We start from the raw sequence: 17,968 nt of genomic DNA, 5'->3' as shown, positions 1-17,968 counted from the left end.
TTCACCCTCCATTTGCATGTTTCCTTTGGGTCTAATTCCAGGAGGCCTGGCTTTGAAGTCCACAGCTTAACACACAAAATCATGTCTCTGTCTGTATAGGCTGGGCATGATTGGCATGTCTTAGTATACCAAAATATACCTGTGGAAAGGTGAGAGATAAACAGTAATGGAAAACTTCCGGGAAAATAATAATTCAGTCTATTTCTAGCTACCTTTATCCACCCCATTTTTGCTTGCACTTTCATGGCTGACTCCTAGCATCCTGTACTGGTAACCTGGAAACCTCACTATTCTCCTGTATTGAGAGACAACTGTTTGCATGGAGATAACTTTTATAATTCCATCTAGACTGTGGGTTGTATCAGTCAGGGTTCAATCAGGGATGCATAGTAACAATGAATATGATGGGAAGAAGAAGTTTATTCTGAGACTCAGACCCTCACAAGTGTGAGAAAAGCTGGAAGACTGAAGGTAAGAAAAGAGAATAGAAGTATCAGGGAAAGAGCCCCCGGTCAGCTCTCCGGAAGCACAGGTGTGTGTGAACAAGGAGCACTTGTAGGGAGCTATGAGAAGCCAAGTACGTCCAGCCCTTGCAGTGGACAGCAAAGGGAGAGCTCTCTAGGAGACTATGGGGAGCTGGTGCCTTTGTGCTACTGAATCTCTGAGCTGATAGCTGAGAATTGGTTAGCAGGTCAGCAGTCAAGAATATGAGCTAAAAGCAGAGCAAGAAAGAGCAAGGGTAAGGCAGGGCTCACTGAGGAGCTCTGAATCTCTCCAGCAACATATCTGAATCCATATTGTATGTCTGCTGAGAGTAATAGCCAATGATTTAATTCCACCTTCAAAATATTGAATGGATTCCTCTTTTGGCCAAAGCTAACCTGGAACCATACAAATGAGAGAGAAGCAAAAAATGGAATTTTGAGAAAGTTTCTAGCTTAACCAAGTTGACAACACTTCAGAACTCATATCAATTTAGTATATCTTTTTTTCTATATTTAACTTCTGGATAAAGACCATGTGAAATCATATGTTCACTTAATATGATGTAACTATTCTTCATACAAATGAAAACAGGCTGTCTCCAAGATAGTATATATAGCTGGATGCATCTTTGGGTTACACTCACTTTCGTCACTAGCTGAATCATACTCCTCCCTTAATATCTTGTAATGTAAATATCAAGATATAAGGCTTACCACTTTTATCACATCTTATGTTGCATAGTAAATGAATAGGATAAGAGGGAAAAGAAAAAAAAACATGTAAAGGTATACACACATACATATCCATATAGATACATACAAGTATATCAAAGAAAAGAAGAAATTCTGATAAATATTAGGGTCACTGTTTCTGCAACTGGTCATAGTATCATAGCTGATATTTATAATTTCTTTCTTCCATGATCATTTCTGTATTTTCTTTGCCCTCAGGAAGCTCCACAGCTGGTCCTAGTCCTTGGTCTAATGGAATAGTCTAAGCTCTGATTCTACTAGAGGTCTTGTCTTTACTGATTTGTAGCTTCCCATTAATTTTTATCACAGGGTGTGGTATTACTAAGAGAGGTCCCAAAGTTGCCTGCTTTCCAGACATATTCTTCCCAGCCCTTAAGGTATAGTAGTGACTCAGTTTCCCCTTGATAGGGTTAGTCACCTTGACCTGTACAGTAACTCCCTTCATTGCTTGCTGGTTTCCTAACATGAGGACTTGGAGTGGCCAGGTAACAGGGTCAATTTATAGTTAATAGAACTATTCTGAGTCCTTGTTGGATATCCCCTGTTAGAAGCACTCCAAACATGCTCATGTTATAGCAAAGCCACAGCTATTTTCTTGGATTCTCCTTTGGAGCAACTTCTAAATTCTCTCTGCGATGTGAACTTGGAATTCAAGGCATCTTAGATTTTTCACACAATAAAAGTTCCATTTGGAAACTAAATAAGAAAAAAGAAAAAGGGAGAAGAGGAGGAGGAAGATGATGGAAGGAAGATGTTGTCTCCCTCAGGGAAGGTAGCCTTTTCTAGATAGACTTATGTCATAATTGTTTCATGGCTTTGACCTTAGAGCCACTACAGTATGTTTTGCTTATGGATCTGCATCTCTATTTTCTGATTTGATATATCATGAAAAACATGAATATGAGAAACGTATGCTTGAAAGCAGTAAGATCATGTGATTCTTGGTAGCTAGAGCTCTGTAAATTGAAATGTGAAATGATTCTGGAAACAAAAGCAGAAAAACCACTTTCCAATCTTGGGCAGGGCTTTTAAAATTTTAATTATTTTTGTGAGGTTAAAAATAACAAAAATTATAGTTTGACAAAATATTTAACACGTAGTTCAAGAAGAAATTGGTAGGGTAAGGAAAAGACTTGCATTGGCTGGATCTTAACCTATCGATCAAGAGAAATCAACAGAGAATTTAATCCAAATGCGCTCACATAGTTTCCACTGGCCTTGTGTTACCAAGGTTAAAATTATGGTTGGGTTCACTAGCAACAAAGTGAAAAACTGATGACATCTGCCCTCTGAGGTCTTTTTGCTTTCCTGATAGTTACTATAGAAGCTTTGACATTCTGTGATGTAGACTGCAGATATATGATGGAAACTATCACATAGGGGTTGAACAATGTGAAACCAGAACTCTGTCCATGCTCCTAGGACTCTTGTAAAGAGTCTCTGTCCCTTGCTACTGACCAGATCAGACACCCTGGGTATTCCGTGGGAGAGGGTCCTGAATGGTGGAAAATCACTAAAATGGCAGAAAGTCTTAAGAGTCATGACAAAGGAAGGAAAATTAAGGCATCTTTGCCTCCCATCACCACCATCATCTCCTTCATTTACTCTTTCATTTACTCAACAAGTATCTATTGAACACTGTAGCAAATGCTGGTGCTGCCTGCCCACATCCTTTGGACCTTTATCACTTTGGTGCGCTGCAGCCAACTTCCTCTGCCAGTCCTTGTGTCTCTTTACCTGCTGAATTTCTCCAAAGCCACTGTGCCACTCACTGACAGATGAATTGATAAAGACTTGATGTCCACTGGGACGATTCCTCTACCAATGACTGATGAGAGTTTAATAAATACCCCCAAAATCCTTACTCTTGGGGTGGGATAAAACTAAAACACATTTTCTACACCATTCAGCAGTGTTCCCCCATGGGAATGGGCTCTAGGGGTCCACAATTTTGGCTAGTCTGAAAAGACACCCTTTTATAGGTTTCCTTTCCTTTTCTTCCTTGTCCACCTCCCAAGCCACTACCAGGGGTTCCTGTATCTCCCTCCCAAATGAACCACATCCACTTAAATCCTTGTCTGCTTCTGGTGAACCTGCACACTTACTGGGTAGCAGGCATGGCTCAGGGGTTTATTGATTGAAGAACCACCAGATTATAAAATTTCAGACACCAATGACAATTTGGTAGGAAGACATTTGATAGAAGTTTGAGAGCATATCCTAAAAATTTACTCTATAGCATTGGTGTGAGATTTAAACTCACAAAGCATTCAAAATGCAGCCTGGCATAGAGTAGAAACAAAGTGATTATTAGTTATCATATTTATCATTCTGCAGAGCTAAGGCATTGGATGTTTATCAAAACCTTGTTACAATAAAAATTCCTATGGGAGATTCAGGAGTGCATCTGTCATGATGAGTACAGGGTGATAAAGGGAAGTGTTGAATCACTATATTGTACTCCTTAAACTAATGTAGCACTGTATGTTGACTAAATGGAATTAAAATAAATACTTAAATAAAAAATAAGTGAGGAGTAAAAAAATAAATTCCTATGCAAAGGTGGTGTATTGGCTTTTGGCTGCCATCAACACTTTAGAAAGAATAGATCTTTCAGAGAAGCTTCAGTCACTTGTCTACATAAAAGGTTGAGGAAACTTGAAAGGTAGCAGTGGGAGAAAGGAGAGCTGGTGACAGGGCTGCGGGATGGAGAAGGCATGGGACATGCAGCATCCTGAGGCTCTTTCTATATGGCTTTGGTGGTGGGGCACATTCCAGGGACTGATCAAGGCTTTTGTTTTAGGGAGCTTTGTGTTTTGACTCACTGGCTGCAGACATTGGCAATGCCCTACCCACAGGCCTTAGACATTCTCCACACGCTCTGACAGCTATTTACTGACCATACCTGCAACTCTCCGCCCAAGAGGATGGAGCTTGTTCTGGATTCCTGGCAGACTGAATGTGACCTCAGCCCATGACAAAGGAGAGCTGATGATAGATAAACATGCCAGCTTCCTTGCCCTCTTATTGGGGTGTGACCATGGGACATTTCCACAATGAACTCAATAGTCACCTAGAAGGTTCTAGTCACCTAGAGTTCTACTTGCCCACAGTGGTAACTAGCTGAACAACACACCACTTTATTAGCTTCTTTGACTTCTCGCTCCTTTACTTCCCTACCAGTATACTCGAGGATCATTTCCTTTGGAAATTCACTGCACTATAAGCCTTCATTCTGAGTCTGTTTTGGGGGAACCTAAACCAAGACACTCATTGATAGGCACCTTTAAGGAAGTTCAGCACAGGCCAGATGAAGTGCAAGGTCATACCTGTGTGCAATCATGACTGTCTAGACAGCCAGCTCAGGTCCAAGCAAATTTTTGCTTGCCTGAATTATTTGGGTTGGCTAGCCCAGGCAGCCCTGGACTCCCTCCAAAATTCTTCCAGCCCCCGCTTCCCTTTAGCTTTAGACTTAACCTCTGAAGCTGGCAGACCTCAGATGGGAACTGCGTACTATTCTGTGAAGGGCAAATGTGGGCTGTTCCTCCGAACAAGCACAGGATAGAGACACAGCTTTTCTCTTGTTCTTAAGCTGGAACACCAAGGCCCTTCCATCTCTTATGAGCCAGAGTTGAGACCCAAACTTATTTCTCTGTAATCAATGCTATTATCAAAGGTTAGATGATAACAAAGCATGGGAAATATGCATGGAAATGGGGGCAAGTTGTCACCATTTGGAAGCACTCACAGCAGGCTCACCCTTGATTTGTAATTCATATCTGAGTTTCTGAATTATGCTTATAGCTCTACTCAGCACAGCTGATGTGATTCATGCATTTATAAAGGTGCCCAGGCTCTCAAGAGAAAGCTTCCAGCTAAGCAGATGGGGAACACCTAACCTCAAGTTCAGAAGAGGGGACTCAATCCCAAGTTCAATACCCTGCAGACCTCTTGGGGTAAAAGGGAAGAGAGAGGAGCTGAGAATTCAGTATTGCAGATCTGGAAAAGAGAGGGCAGTGATTTCAAACAGGGACAGAAGCCAATAAGACAATAAATAAAGGTTAAGCGTTTTTTGAGGATTTCACATGGGCCAAGCATTGAGCTAAGGAAGCACATTATATACTTAATGGTATTTAGTCCCCGTCTCTCTTTTCCTATCTCTGTCCCTCTCCTTCTTTTATTATCCCTAGTTTAGTGATGAGGAAGTTGAAGTTTGGAGAAAATAACTTTCTGCCCAAGATCACCTGCCTATTAAGTAAGGAAGATAAGACTTGATCCAGGTGTATCTGACCCCAAATTTGTGTTCTCACCCACTACATCCAGAGGGTTTGACTCAGAGCAGCCATAGATTGTGATTTTTCCAGTCATCCTTGCTATTGTGACTGGCAATAAATATTTGTGGTATACCCACTATATGCTAGGTATGGTTAGAGAAGATATAAAGGTTAAAAAAGACATGGGCCTACCTTCCTTAAAATCACTTTGAGTTTTTCCTTTTGACCCTTTAAACACCACATTCAATTATTCAATAAGCTTCTTTCGCAAAGTATCTTAGACTTTGCCTTTCCTCTCGACTTTCCCAGTCACTAGGGAGACAGGTCCTCATCACCTCCCTCCTGGTGGTACCACAGCTTCAGCCTCTTGGCTGGTCTCTTTACCTTCAGTTTTTTGGGTAATCTTTTTATTAGGCAGAGGCTGGCATCCATTCCTTTCATGTATGGAGGAGAGGCCAGGCCTGGGAAATGAAAGACCCCAAATCTTGCTGGATGACCTTCAGGAAGTTACTTCTCTCTTATTTTGGGCCTCGGGTCAAAATAAAATGGAAGAACTGGGAGTTGGGTTTTTTGGAAGTGCTTTGTGGGCCTCTTCATAGGATTCATTCATTCATTCTTTATGAAGCTTCTGCTATGTGCCAGGCATTGTTCTAAGCTCGGACAGAATGTCAAACAAAAGGAGACAAAGTTCCTGCTCTGGCTGAGCTGACTTTCCAATAAGAGAGAAGGATGGTAAACAAGTACTATATGTTGGATAATGGTAAATACTAAGGAAAAAAAAAAAATGGTAAGGACACAGGAAGACAGTGACTCCATGCTAGATACAGTGGCCAGGGAAGGACTCAAAATGGGGTGATAAATAAAAAGGGGTCTGAAGGAATTGGGGAAGAGAGGCCTGTGGATATTTGGAATAGAGTTCTACAGGCAGAAGGCAGAGCCAGTCAGAGACTGATGTGGGAGTAAGCTTGACATATTTAAGTAATAAGACAGAAGGCTGGGATGGAGGATCAGTTGTAGAAGTGGTAAGAAATGAGAGAGTTGGCTGGACACACTATCATGGATGGCTTGCAAACCTAGGTGAGCTATCAGATCTGACTTACCTTTGTAAGTATGGCAAGCAGATGAAAAGACATCAAGGAAAAAGTAGGGAGTCCAGTGAGGAGACTCATGCAGAACCCAGGTTTGAGCTGGTGTTGATCTGGACCAGAGTGGGAATGGCAATAAAGAAACGACCAGATATGACTGGTGACAGGATTTGCTGACAGATTCAATGTGGAGTGAGAGAAAAGGAGGCTAGGGCTTGTTGCCTGAGAAACTGGAAAAATTAATTGCCATTTATGAGGATGTGAAATCCCAGGAAGAGGAGCAGGTTTGGATGGGGAGGTAAAGAGTTTGGTTCTGAACGTGTAAAGTTCAATATCTAGCAGAGATGTGGGGTCAGACATCTGGCTTATGGGTCTTAGAGTCAAGAAAGCAGTCTGGGCCGGAAATACACATCAGTGAGTTATAAGCATGCTGTTTAAAGTTGTGACATTGAATGGGCTCAAGCAGGACACAAGTATACACATAGGACAAGGATATGGCCCTGGGCATGTCAACCTGAGAAGAGAAGAGAGAAAGAGAAGAGAAGCAGAGAGGAGAGGAGAGGAGAGGAGAAGAGAGGAGAGGAGAAGAGAAGAGAAGAGAAGAGAAGAGAAGAGAAGAGAAGAGAAGAGAAGAGAAGAGAAGAGAAGAGGAAAAGGAAAATCTTAGAAAGAAAGCTTAAAGGAGCAAACCACAAAATAGGAGGACCAGAAAGTGGCATGCTGAAACCTTAGGAGAGATTAGCTGCTGACAGGGCAAGAGAGGAGGACTGACTACTGATTGACCACCAAACAGAATTGGCCCCTGAATTTGGTGACATGAGGTGACCTTTGTAGGAGTGGTTTCAGTATACTGGGTGGGTAGTAGAGAAGGCTAGGTATGCAGGGCTCTGGAACCCTTGGTTCCTTCCAACCAGAACTTGTACCCACATATGCACACATAAAAGCCTCCCCCACCCACATGCCATTCCAAAGAAATATACAGAAAAAATACCTTAAAGTAGTTATCTTTGTTTTTTGTTTCAACACTTCTTTGTATAAATCCATGATATTTTTCTAACTAATCAAAAACACCTAAATTGCCTCTTGGAGTATTGAGAATGAAGTAAAAAGTTAAAGAAATTGTCAATTTTCAGTTTAATTTTAGGATGTCAAATCGCACACCAGAAATATTAGTTTAGAAAGCCAAAGCCTTGCTTCGTGAAGTCAAGTTTTATCAAAAGAAAAAAAAAAAAAGATTCTTGATAATCAGAATATTGGGAGCAGAATGGAGACTTTGTATAAGAACATGCATTGCAGAGGAAGAATGAAGTCCCAGAGCATTTGCTCCACCATCCCCAGGGGACTACCTGAGGCTCAATTGGGCCAGAGTAGGGCTGAAGGGAGAGGATGGGGCATGACCTTGAAGGATGTCTTTAAAGTGTTGGATAAGAGGACCAAACTTTGACTGCTAGGGTAAAAGGCACATAGAGAGGACCAAAGATCAATACTGAGAGAATGGCCAGCACCAAGGAGCTTCATGGGGGCCATACCATAGCCTGAGAGCATCTGCCTCCCTTTCATGGGCAATGTGAACCACCATCACATGGAAGAAACCACATGAGCCCTTCTTCCCAATGTTGTCTGGTGGGGTTTTTCCACCAGCTCTCTACAGACCATTTCTATTGGATTTTCCTGCTAAAAAGATTCCTGCCCATGCCCAAAGATTTTGCTGAGTCCCATCCTTACTTCCCCATATGGGCACTCTACTTTTAAATGGCCTATGACGTTTGTAAATCTCCTGAAAAACAGTTTAAGTCAGGAGGGAGTGCCCTAGATACTCAACGGAACTGTGCAAATGTAGGTGGGAAATATTCCAGTGCTAGGACTTGGATTAGGCTAGGAAGTGATGAGACTCATGCAGTTACATAAGATTTCATTGGAAAGAGCTTTTTCCTCTTAAAAATGTTTCAGCTCTGGGCAGCCTGGGTGGCTCAGTGGTTTAGCACCACCTTTGGCCCAGGGCATGATCCTGGAGACCCGGAATTGAGTCTCACATCGGGCTCCCTCTGCCTGTGCCTCTGCCTTTCTCTCTCTCTCTGTGTGTGTCTCTCATGAATAAATAAATAAAATCTTAAAAAAAAAAAAAAAGAAAAAATGTTTCAGCTCCTGCATGTAAAGGGCCAGAAGTCATCACTTCCAATGTTACAGCAAAAAAAAGTTTGAACAAACTAAACAAACTGAAAAATCAATAACACTTCTTGGACCCATCAGAAAGCTGAGGTTACTGGGGTAACCAACACCTTGAAATCTGGAGTGTTCTGAGAGAAGCCCAAATGGGGCTTTAACGGGGGACACAAAACAAGGACAGCAGATGAACCTGAAGCCTGTGGCCCCTACAGCAGCCGCAAACATGAAACACAGCCCAACTTGCTGCCAGATTAGCAAGAATCTTCTCACTAAAGGCCTGTTTACCTCAGTTCCCACTTCCCTATGCAACATATCCAGCTCCCTGAAAAAAAACTACAAGTCAAGTTAAAAGGCAAGGAAAAACATAGCTTGAAGAGTCAAAGTCAGCATCAGAACTTAGATATAACACGTGTTTTGGGATTATCAACCAGCGGATCAAGGCCGACATTACGGTGATGAGTTATGTTGATAGTAAGTACCCTTGACATGATGTGATGGGAATGGCACTTTACTTCTGTGATCTTCTTCCCCAAAGCATATAGCACCAGTTGAATCTGAGAAAAACATCACATTTCACCATACTGCAAGCCATTCTACAAAGTGTCTGACCAGTACTCTTCAAAACTGATCAGGTTACCAAAAACAAGAAGAGCATGGAAACTCTCAGTCAAGAGGAATCTAAGGAGATTTGACTATGAAACATCATGTGGTGTCCTGGTTGGGGTCCTGGAACAGAAAAGTGACATTAGGTTAAAAGTAAGGAAATATGAATAAAGAATGAACTTTCATTCATACTAACTTATGAATATTGGTTCATTCATTGTGTCATATGAACTGTACTGATATAAGATGTTGAAAATAGAGGGAACTGGATGTTGGGTACATAGAAACTCTCTGTACTAGTTTACAATCCTAAAAGTGTTCTAAAAGCAAGGATTAGTGAAAGAAAAAATGTATGGCAATGCCTGGGCTAATAATGATCACTGAGGTATCTTCAGCTCTAATAAGCTATGTTTTTTGGTCCTATCTAGGGAACTCAGAGGCCCAACTCATCTCGGTCTACCATAGAAAACCCCTGGGTGTAAAAGGATTGCAGAAGGTGAGTGGTGGTACCAGAGATTAAAAGGCTCCCAAAGGTGAATTTCAAAAGGCAAAGAACTGTGGTGGTTAAGAGCACAACTCTTACTATTATCTGAGTGACCTTAGACAAATTATTTAATATCTCTAGGCCCCCACTTTTCTCATCTGTTAAACAGAGAATATAAATAAGAATACCTAGCTCATAAGATTAATTTCAGGATTAAATGAATTAGCATTTGAACCTTGCTTGCAATAGGATCTGGGACTGTCTACATCTATGTACTATCTACATGTGTGTTGACTAAATACAACTGATCATTTGATATTAGCAACTATGTGGAAGCAGTAGGATCTGTGGTGGTTTATGTACTGTTTTTTCATTAAAAAACAAAGACAGAAAACAACAACAAATGGCCATGATTTACCTGAGCTCTTATTTAATACTAACAGAGCAAATTTTGTTTGGCACTGTGCTACTCACTTCACATGCATTAAATGCATTTCCTTATTAATAGCTTAATAGAGTTTTGATACTTTCTCGTCTTTTATTTTTAAACAATTATAAATGTCTGTTCAGCTCTGAGCATACCTGGTCTTCCCCTGAACCTGGACTGCTCTAAAATGCCTACCTTCCGCTGGTACAAATGATTCTGGAGTTGAGTAATGAGTTTATTAAGGGAAAATATGTTTTCAGGCTCATTCTGTTGAAAACTAGGGAGGGCCACCTTTTGAGGAAAGCTCATTTCCGGCCTTCTGTGTCCTTCTCCATTTTCTTTGAGTCTCCTTTGCTTGTTGCATCCCAGGAATGAAGTGTCACACCCGGAGAAGTTGCTGAATTACATTCTGATGATGTGTGGGGCTCAGGAAGTTGGAATTGAAGAGGCAGGCAGGAATGGCTCTGCATCCCTTCCTGATGAGCCTGTTGGCTGTGGTTGTGTTCCCAACCAGGAGCCTCAGCTGAGGCTCTTCCATCCTCATGTCTCAATTTATTTCCCTAAGCTAAAAGCTTCAGCTTAATGTCTGGAAAGCAACTTGGATGTTCAAGGTGGCTAAAGCTATCCAGAGGAAAAATAAAAAGTCACCATCAAGTAAAGAGGCCAGACTATTCGGTGTCTCATATCCTGGTTCCAAACGCAGATGCCAAAGAGGAGTTCAGAATGGACTTCAACAATGGCCACATTGTTGGAGTAAGTGACGCTTGCCCATGGTGACTTAGAGGCCAGTGCCTATTTGGATGTGTGAGATCTGGTATTTTCAAAAATCAGTTTCATAACATACTGTCATACCTGATATTTCCAATATGGCTGATGCAGGAAGTTGAGAGGACCGCCATAAGATCTTAGTTAATTTCCTATCCACTGTTACTTCTCTTCCTACCTCTGGCACAGTGAATAGTCCCAAATCCTAACAAATCCTACTCTACTCGAGGGAATAATGTTGCTATCTTTAGTGAATGTAAGGGCTGGATTAAGCCCACTTGATTCTACCTTCTAATTGCTATCTTGTCTGCCCGACCTACCTCCATTTAAACGGCCCCTGTCTCAGGCTTTCCACGTATTTCTCCTATGTCAATATAATCCCTTATTGGTCTCTCTGTGTTTAGTCCTACTCTGTTCACAATCAATCCATTTCACATATTGTTTCCAAAGTGAGATTTTAAAGATGCATCAGAAACATACACACGGATGTTTTATTTATGTAATTAATACTCCCTGATGCCTTTCAAGGTGTTTGAAGATATTGATATTGGCAGGTCTTTGTTTGCTGAGTGAGGTCATGGGAAAGGAAGCATGGGAATCACATTCCATGAGATAGAAAGAGATGGAGAGATGGGAGGGGATGAGAGCGTGATTCCTGAATAAAGATGTAGGGTTAGAAAAATGAAAGGTTTTACAGAGGAAGAGTTCAGAGAGAGATAGGAACCCTGCTGGTGTCAAGGATGGACTGGAGAGAATGGGGATTTGCGGGAGGGAGACTTTGTCCACCCTGAAACGTGACTTCCACCACAGTCTCCCACATGAAAACTTCCGTTTCCGTGGAGATGTAGAAATCTCCACGTTGTACATATGAAGAGAAAATCTACATTTCTCACTCATGTTTTGTGGAGGAGATTGTTAGGGGAATGTCTGAAAGTACTGAGTCAAGCATGGCACAGAGCAAATGAAAACCCCAGCAGGATGCAGATTTAGTCAATCTGCAAAATGCACAAATCCAATCTCCCTGCCTCTCTGATGAAGTCTTTTATGGATCTCCATCCTGCAGCAGGTGGTCACGGGGGCATGGAACAGTTTAGCCTGGAACATGAGATCCTTTCTGATCTGGTCTCCACATACCTGTCCAATCGTATCTTCTAAGCAACAATTCTGTCTCTGTCTCTGTCTCTGTCTCTCTCTTTCTGTCACACACACACACACACACACACACACACACACACTTTACACACCAGAGCACTGAAATGTAATTTTAGCAAAGACTGCCAATGATGGTATGTGCTATTTCATTTTACCTAGATGGTTCTTCCCCTGCCCATGTTTGGCTAAGAAATGCCTCCTCTTTTCCCTGAAGCACACTGTGGAGCTCCCTCCTCTGGGCTCCCATTTTGCCCTGAAGATATGCACTTTCACTATACCATCACACTGTTTTGTAGTTGCATATTTGCATACCTGTTTCCCTGGAATGACCATAATCTTCTTAAAGCCAGGTTTAATCTTCCCTCTGTAAAGTATTTCTAACACATAAGGGCCAGACATTTAGTCTGACATTTATAAATACATTTACCTTCTATAGCTTGTAAGAATTCTACAGAGTAGGTACCAAACTAATTAGCTGGTCAGGGAGGAAGAAAAATTCTCATTGGTTCTCTAAAAATTTGCTCAATATCAGTCATTTTTCTCATTATGAAGCATGCTACCTTGGTAGTCCTCAGTAAACCATGACTTCAGCATTCAAGTCAGCCTTTCTAACACTGACCCTGGGCTTTGAACAGCTTTGGCTAATAAGAAATTGGCAAGCATGATGCAACAGTGGCTGCTTGATAAGTGCTTGCACACTAGGTTTGTCAACTTAGAATGCTCTTTCTTGGAACCCAGGTGCCATATTAAGAGGAAGGTCAAGTGGCCACAAGGAGAGGCCCATGTGGATAAGAACTGAAGCCCCTAGATGATTTTTCCAGCTAAGCACTCAGGCAGTGAGCACCACTGACTTCTAGCCATGTGAACAAGAACATTTAGAACTTCCAGTCCTCTAAGTACCCTGGGCCATGACCACCTAAGGCAGAAGAATCATGTGGTCAGTCTGTGGAATTGTGAGAAATAGGTAACTGCTATTGTTTTAAGACACTAAATTTTCAGTGCTAGACATTTTGCATAATTTGAATCATTACTATGTAGTCTTTTGTGACTCACTTCATTCTTGCTGTAGCATGTTTTCAAAGTTTATTCATGCTGTAGTATATATTGATACCTCATGTCTCTTTAGGACTGAATAATACTCTGTTGTATTGATATACCACATTTTGTTTATCCGTTCATCAGTTGATGGGCATTTGTGTAGTTTCTACCTTTCCACTGTTAGGAATCATGTTGCTATGAACATCTGTATTTCAGTTTGTGTGTTCACATGTTTTTCTATTTCCCTTGGGTGTATGGAGATATACCTAGGAATAGACAGGCTGGTTCAAAAGCTAACTCTATTTTTTTTTTTTTTACCTTTCTAGGAACCGCCAGACTATTTTCCAAAGTGGCTATCCCATTTCACATTCCTACGAGCAACACCACCCTCTTTTTACAGATACTCTATATTATAGAAAAGTGATGGGATTGTGTAAAGAGCCATTAAAGAAGAACTAACAGTAAACACTGAACAAGAACAATTGAAAATGGCAGGAGAAGGAGAAGCCATCATCATACAACTGGTAGAAAGAAAGAAGGTCAGAAACATCAGTGTGAAAATAATCCCAGGCAGCAGAAACATAAATTATAACAATTACAGAAAAGAGGATTTTAGGATGTGGCCAGTAGATGGTATGCGGTAATTCTTACCAATTTCAGGGACAGTGGTAGGAGAAGCCAGACTGCAGCAGGTGACAGGTAAACAATGTATCACCAGCACATTTTTTAAATCAGCTGTGGTGAAAAGGAAAAAGAAGAAACCCTCCATCTATAGAATAGAAGAAGCTTGAGCATGTCTGTAGGGATGAGGATCTGGAGTGATTAAGATACAGATACAGCCAGTATGATAGGGAAGCACTGTTTTGGAAAAGCCCAGGAGGGTGTGTAGCTTCAGACAGGAAGGAAACCTAGTTCTCTGTGGCCAGGGATGGAAGGAGACAGGGTGGGTACAGGTGAGAGTGGTCTGAGGACATGTTCATGTCTGATGACCTCTTCTAGAGTTTTATATGTTGATAGGCACAAAAGTCCTAAGAAGATGCTATGACACAAACTGTTTGCTTTCCCTTCCCCTCCTCTCCTGCTCCCAGAAAGTCATCTGTGGGAGGGGGTAGGGCCCTTGGCAGGCCTGTCCCCAGGCCTTCAGGGCTGTTTTCAATGTAAATGATAAGAAGACAATGGAGGGCATTCATGTCTTTTAGCCTACTTGACCATTCATGGAGGATTTAAACCTTGAGCCAAATCCAAAGAGTTTGAAATGAGTTATTTTGTGTTTTCTGGAATTCTGAGTATTCACTATAGCATCTGCGGAAGGTAGATTTACAGAGGATGCCAGTAAATGCAGATTCCTGTGCTACAAGGCATCAGCTCAGATGATCCTTCTGAATTGCTATTAATCATGCTTGTTCCTTAGTATATTTATGATATGTTACATATTTTCCTTCATAGCCCAAGAAAGCCTTCCTAATTGAAAAGCCAGGAAATAGTTCATTGTTTCTTAAAAGCGGAAGGGATAGTGCTTACAGTAAGTCTCTGCCATTTCAGTTAAGAGTACTGATTTATAAAGCCTGCAGGGGCTTTCTTCACGGGGAAAGGAAAAGCCCCACTGCATGTACTAACGGCACACTTACCACAGCCCCTGGCTGATATCAGAAGCATTTTAATAAAATCCAGCACAGAAACGCAGGTTTTGTTACACTGACTCCAACTGATAATTAGCTGCAAAAGTTTGACAATCTCAGAAAAAAATGATCAGCATGACCACGTGTGGTTTCAAATCTAGATTACAAATTCTGGGGGTGGTGAGGGGTGGAGAAGTCTGTGCTTTCAAGTGAAATGAGAATCTTTGCTGTGGAACGCTGGGACACCTCCTGGGCCCCAGCAAGCATCACTTCCGAGCAGCTGGAACCACTTACTTGGGCCTGTGTCTTCCTCTGCAGAAAACAATGGCCCATCCCGGGAGCCCTTCTCCTGAATGTGGTCTCACCGAGTGCAGGGACAAGAAAATGGACCTTTGCATGAAGAGCTTCCTCGGTGTCTATGGCTCTTTCGCGTTTTCCAAGTATGTTTGTACCCAAGGACGATTTTTGTTATGTTGCTTCGCTTTGTTTTAATCACAACTGGTGAGGAAGGCGGGACAGGTGTTTTTACCTGGGGGTCAGGGAGGTCAAAGGATTTTTTCCTAAAGTCACATAACAAGCTTGGATGGGAGAAGATGACTTCAAATTTCTTGGCAACGTTGTCTTAAAATTTCCCATCAGAACAGATCTAGTAGGTAGAGTTTAAATGCCAGTAGTCCCATGTGTGTGTGTGAGTGAGTGTGTGTGTGTGAGTGAATGTGTGTGTCTGTGTGTGAGGATGAAGGACTAACAGAATAGCTTGAGTTTCTGTGCAGCAGAAGGGGATTTCATTTGAAAGACACATCTCACAGGGTTAGTACCAGTAACACAGATGTTGACTGTTTAGAGATCCTGATCCTCCAGCCTGCTGGGGTTACTCTGTCCTATATGATGTTTAAATAAAACTCCTTGTACAGCCATATCACAAATAGCAGAAAAGGCACCGCACCTCTCCCAACCCCTCACGCCCACAGTGATTGTCCAGGTACCCACGACTTTCCTGGTGACTTCCCGGCTTCTGCTGAGTTCCCAATCTTTTACCAAAGCCTCCCCGCACAGCTCTCCCCTTCTCCCATTCCTTTCTGATCCTTTCCCTTGAATTTTTCAAAGATCCCACCTATATCTGGAAATCCTGTATAGGACAATTTATGTGAATTGCCCAGGAGCCACGGAGCCCAGGAGCCACGAGCTGGGAGGGCTCCATGGCCAGCAGTCATGTAAAAGTGAAGAGTGATTTTCAAAACTCCCTTGGCCAGCATAGTCCTGCTGGTCCCAATGATGACTTTGTGTGAATAAGAAGAAAGTTCATCTTCCTGGAGACCTTTATTACCATCTGCTAAGAAACTGTTGTAATCACTACAATGAACCAAGAGGTTGATACCTCTCCCTGGAGTTGTACGAGATGCAGTTGACTCAGCTGGAAGCAGCAAGGTGCTCTGGCCACCGGGAGCCTCTCACTGGCTGCTGAGCCTTCTCAGGGTTCAATCCTTCTGTGTCTTCCGCTTGGTTCTCTCTCTTTCTCTCTCTCCAACCCCCTTCTCCTCCTTTAACCTCCCTCAGGCCCCCTCTATTCTAGCTCCTTCACACTCTTCCTTTTGAAGTTCCTTGCATAAATGTATTATTCTTAACTCTGTTATGCATGACCAGCAAATACATTCTTATTTTGTTCAAATATTTGATTTTCTATTTCTCCCTCCTGTTCATCCCACCTCTGGCCCAAGGGTTAACCCTTCTTAACTGAAATGTCCCATTTTGGTATTTTGCTATTAATTCCCTGAGGATTTCTGTTTCTACCTTTTTACATTAACTTTCCTTCCCCACCTTGTCACATTATTAAAAAAAAATAATAAAGGACTTGGGACTTAGTCTCTCTATTACAACTCCCATAGCACCTCCTACCTCTCCTTTAAAAATCTTCATGTTATGGCATACAGTGGGTGCCCACTAAATCCTTGCCAATGGACTGTTTATGATGGAATGTATAATGCTATACAGTTTTGTTTTTGAAGACATATTAGGTGTGACCTAATAGCAGTTCTTGGTGCACGCTTAGCAAAGTGCTTGACTAACAGTGGATGCTCAAAAGATGTTTGTTAAATGAACATCCTCCAACAAAATAATCTATTTCCTATCTCATCCAGTGCAATCTGTGCGGCTAACCACCATGATGTTAAAGAAAAATAGTGAAGTATGGGTTTTCTAGTTATCACAGTTGATTAATTCATTAATGGGACCAAATTATTTAGAATGAAAACAACTATGTAGCATGATAATCCTTTCTATGGATGACACACCACACCTTAAAAGTAGTCTTGTCCTCAGAGATAGATGCTAGAAGGCCCTCCCCCACCACTCCACTTTACAGGTGAGGAAACTAAGATCCACAGAAATTTAAGCAACTTAGATAGGTTCACACATCCAGTACATGATGAATCAAGACGTCGAACATAAACCTACTAATGCCAAGTCTTCAACATTTTCTGCTAGGTTATAGCTTCCCTAGTTCAGAAGCAGAATACCATGAGTCCAAAGTTCCTTTTCCAGTGTGGATGTTTAAAAAATATGTTCTTTTGCAAAAGCATAAAACACATTGCTCAATACTAAGACCAGATTCAGTCTACAGTCCAGACCATCAAGTGTACAGCCCGGCAGACTTTGAAAGAGGCCTCATAAAAACACAAAGTTGAAATTGTCTCTAAGGACCTTAGCTAAGTAGACTGAATCTAGTGGGGAAAATAAAATCTTTTCCCAGAGCTTCACAGGAGTGGAAACTGAAAGATTAAGAGCTTGTGAGAAATAACAGATACTTAAAAAAATGTTTGATTAGCAACGAAAGAATGGCAGAAGTGTTTTAAAAAACAATAAAAATGGTATAATATTTGGAATTTTTTTTAGAATTATATAATTTTAGGGCTGAAAGGGACCAGAAAGAATATCTGAAACTCTCTGTCTTTGACAAAGAATAGCAGTATTCTTTTTTTAAGTGGCAGCATTTTGAGACACAACCAGCATCAACGACATCATTTTTGAGACCCAGTGCAAAATGAGAATGTGGAGCCCCTTGTTTAGAAATGACTAAGAACTTCAAGATGGCAACCACAGATCAATAAATCAAGTGTG

General features: G+C 41.6%; 1 long non-coding RNA gene across 1 annotated transcript; it reads left to right on the top strand.

Moving 5' to 3' along the window:
- The first annotated feature begins 9,792 nt into the window (after positions 1 to 9,792).
- LOC140642986 (uncharacterized) lies at positions 9,793 to 13,726 on the top strand. The gene is made up of 2 exons (XR_012039369.1): positions 9,793 to 9,862; positions 13,559 to 13,726. It is a non-coding gene; the product is annotated as an uncharacterized lncRNA (long non-coding RNA).
- The last annotated feature ends 4,242 nt before the right edge of the window (positions 13,727 to 17,968 follow it).

Source organism: Canis lupus, chromosome 11 (genome assembly GCF_048164855.1).
Source record: "Canis lupus baileyi chromosome 11, mCanLup2.hap1, whole genome shotgun sequence".
Lineage (NCBI taxonomy): Eukaryota > Metazoa > Chordata > Mammalia > Carnivora > Canidae > Canis > Canis lupus.
Note: the sequence above shows the minus strand (reverse complement) of the source record. Positions and strands in the feature narration are given on the sequence as shown.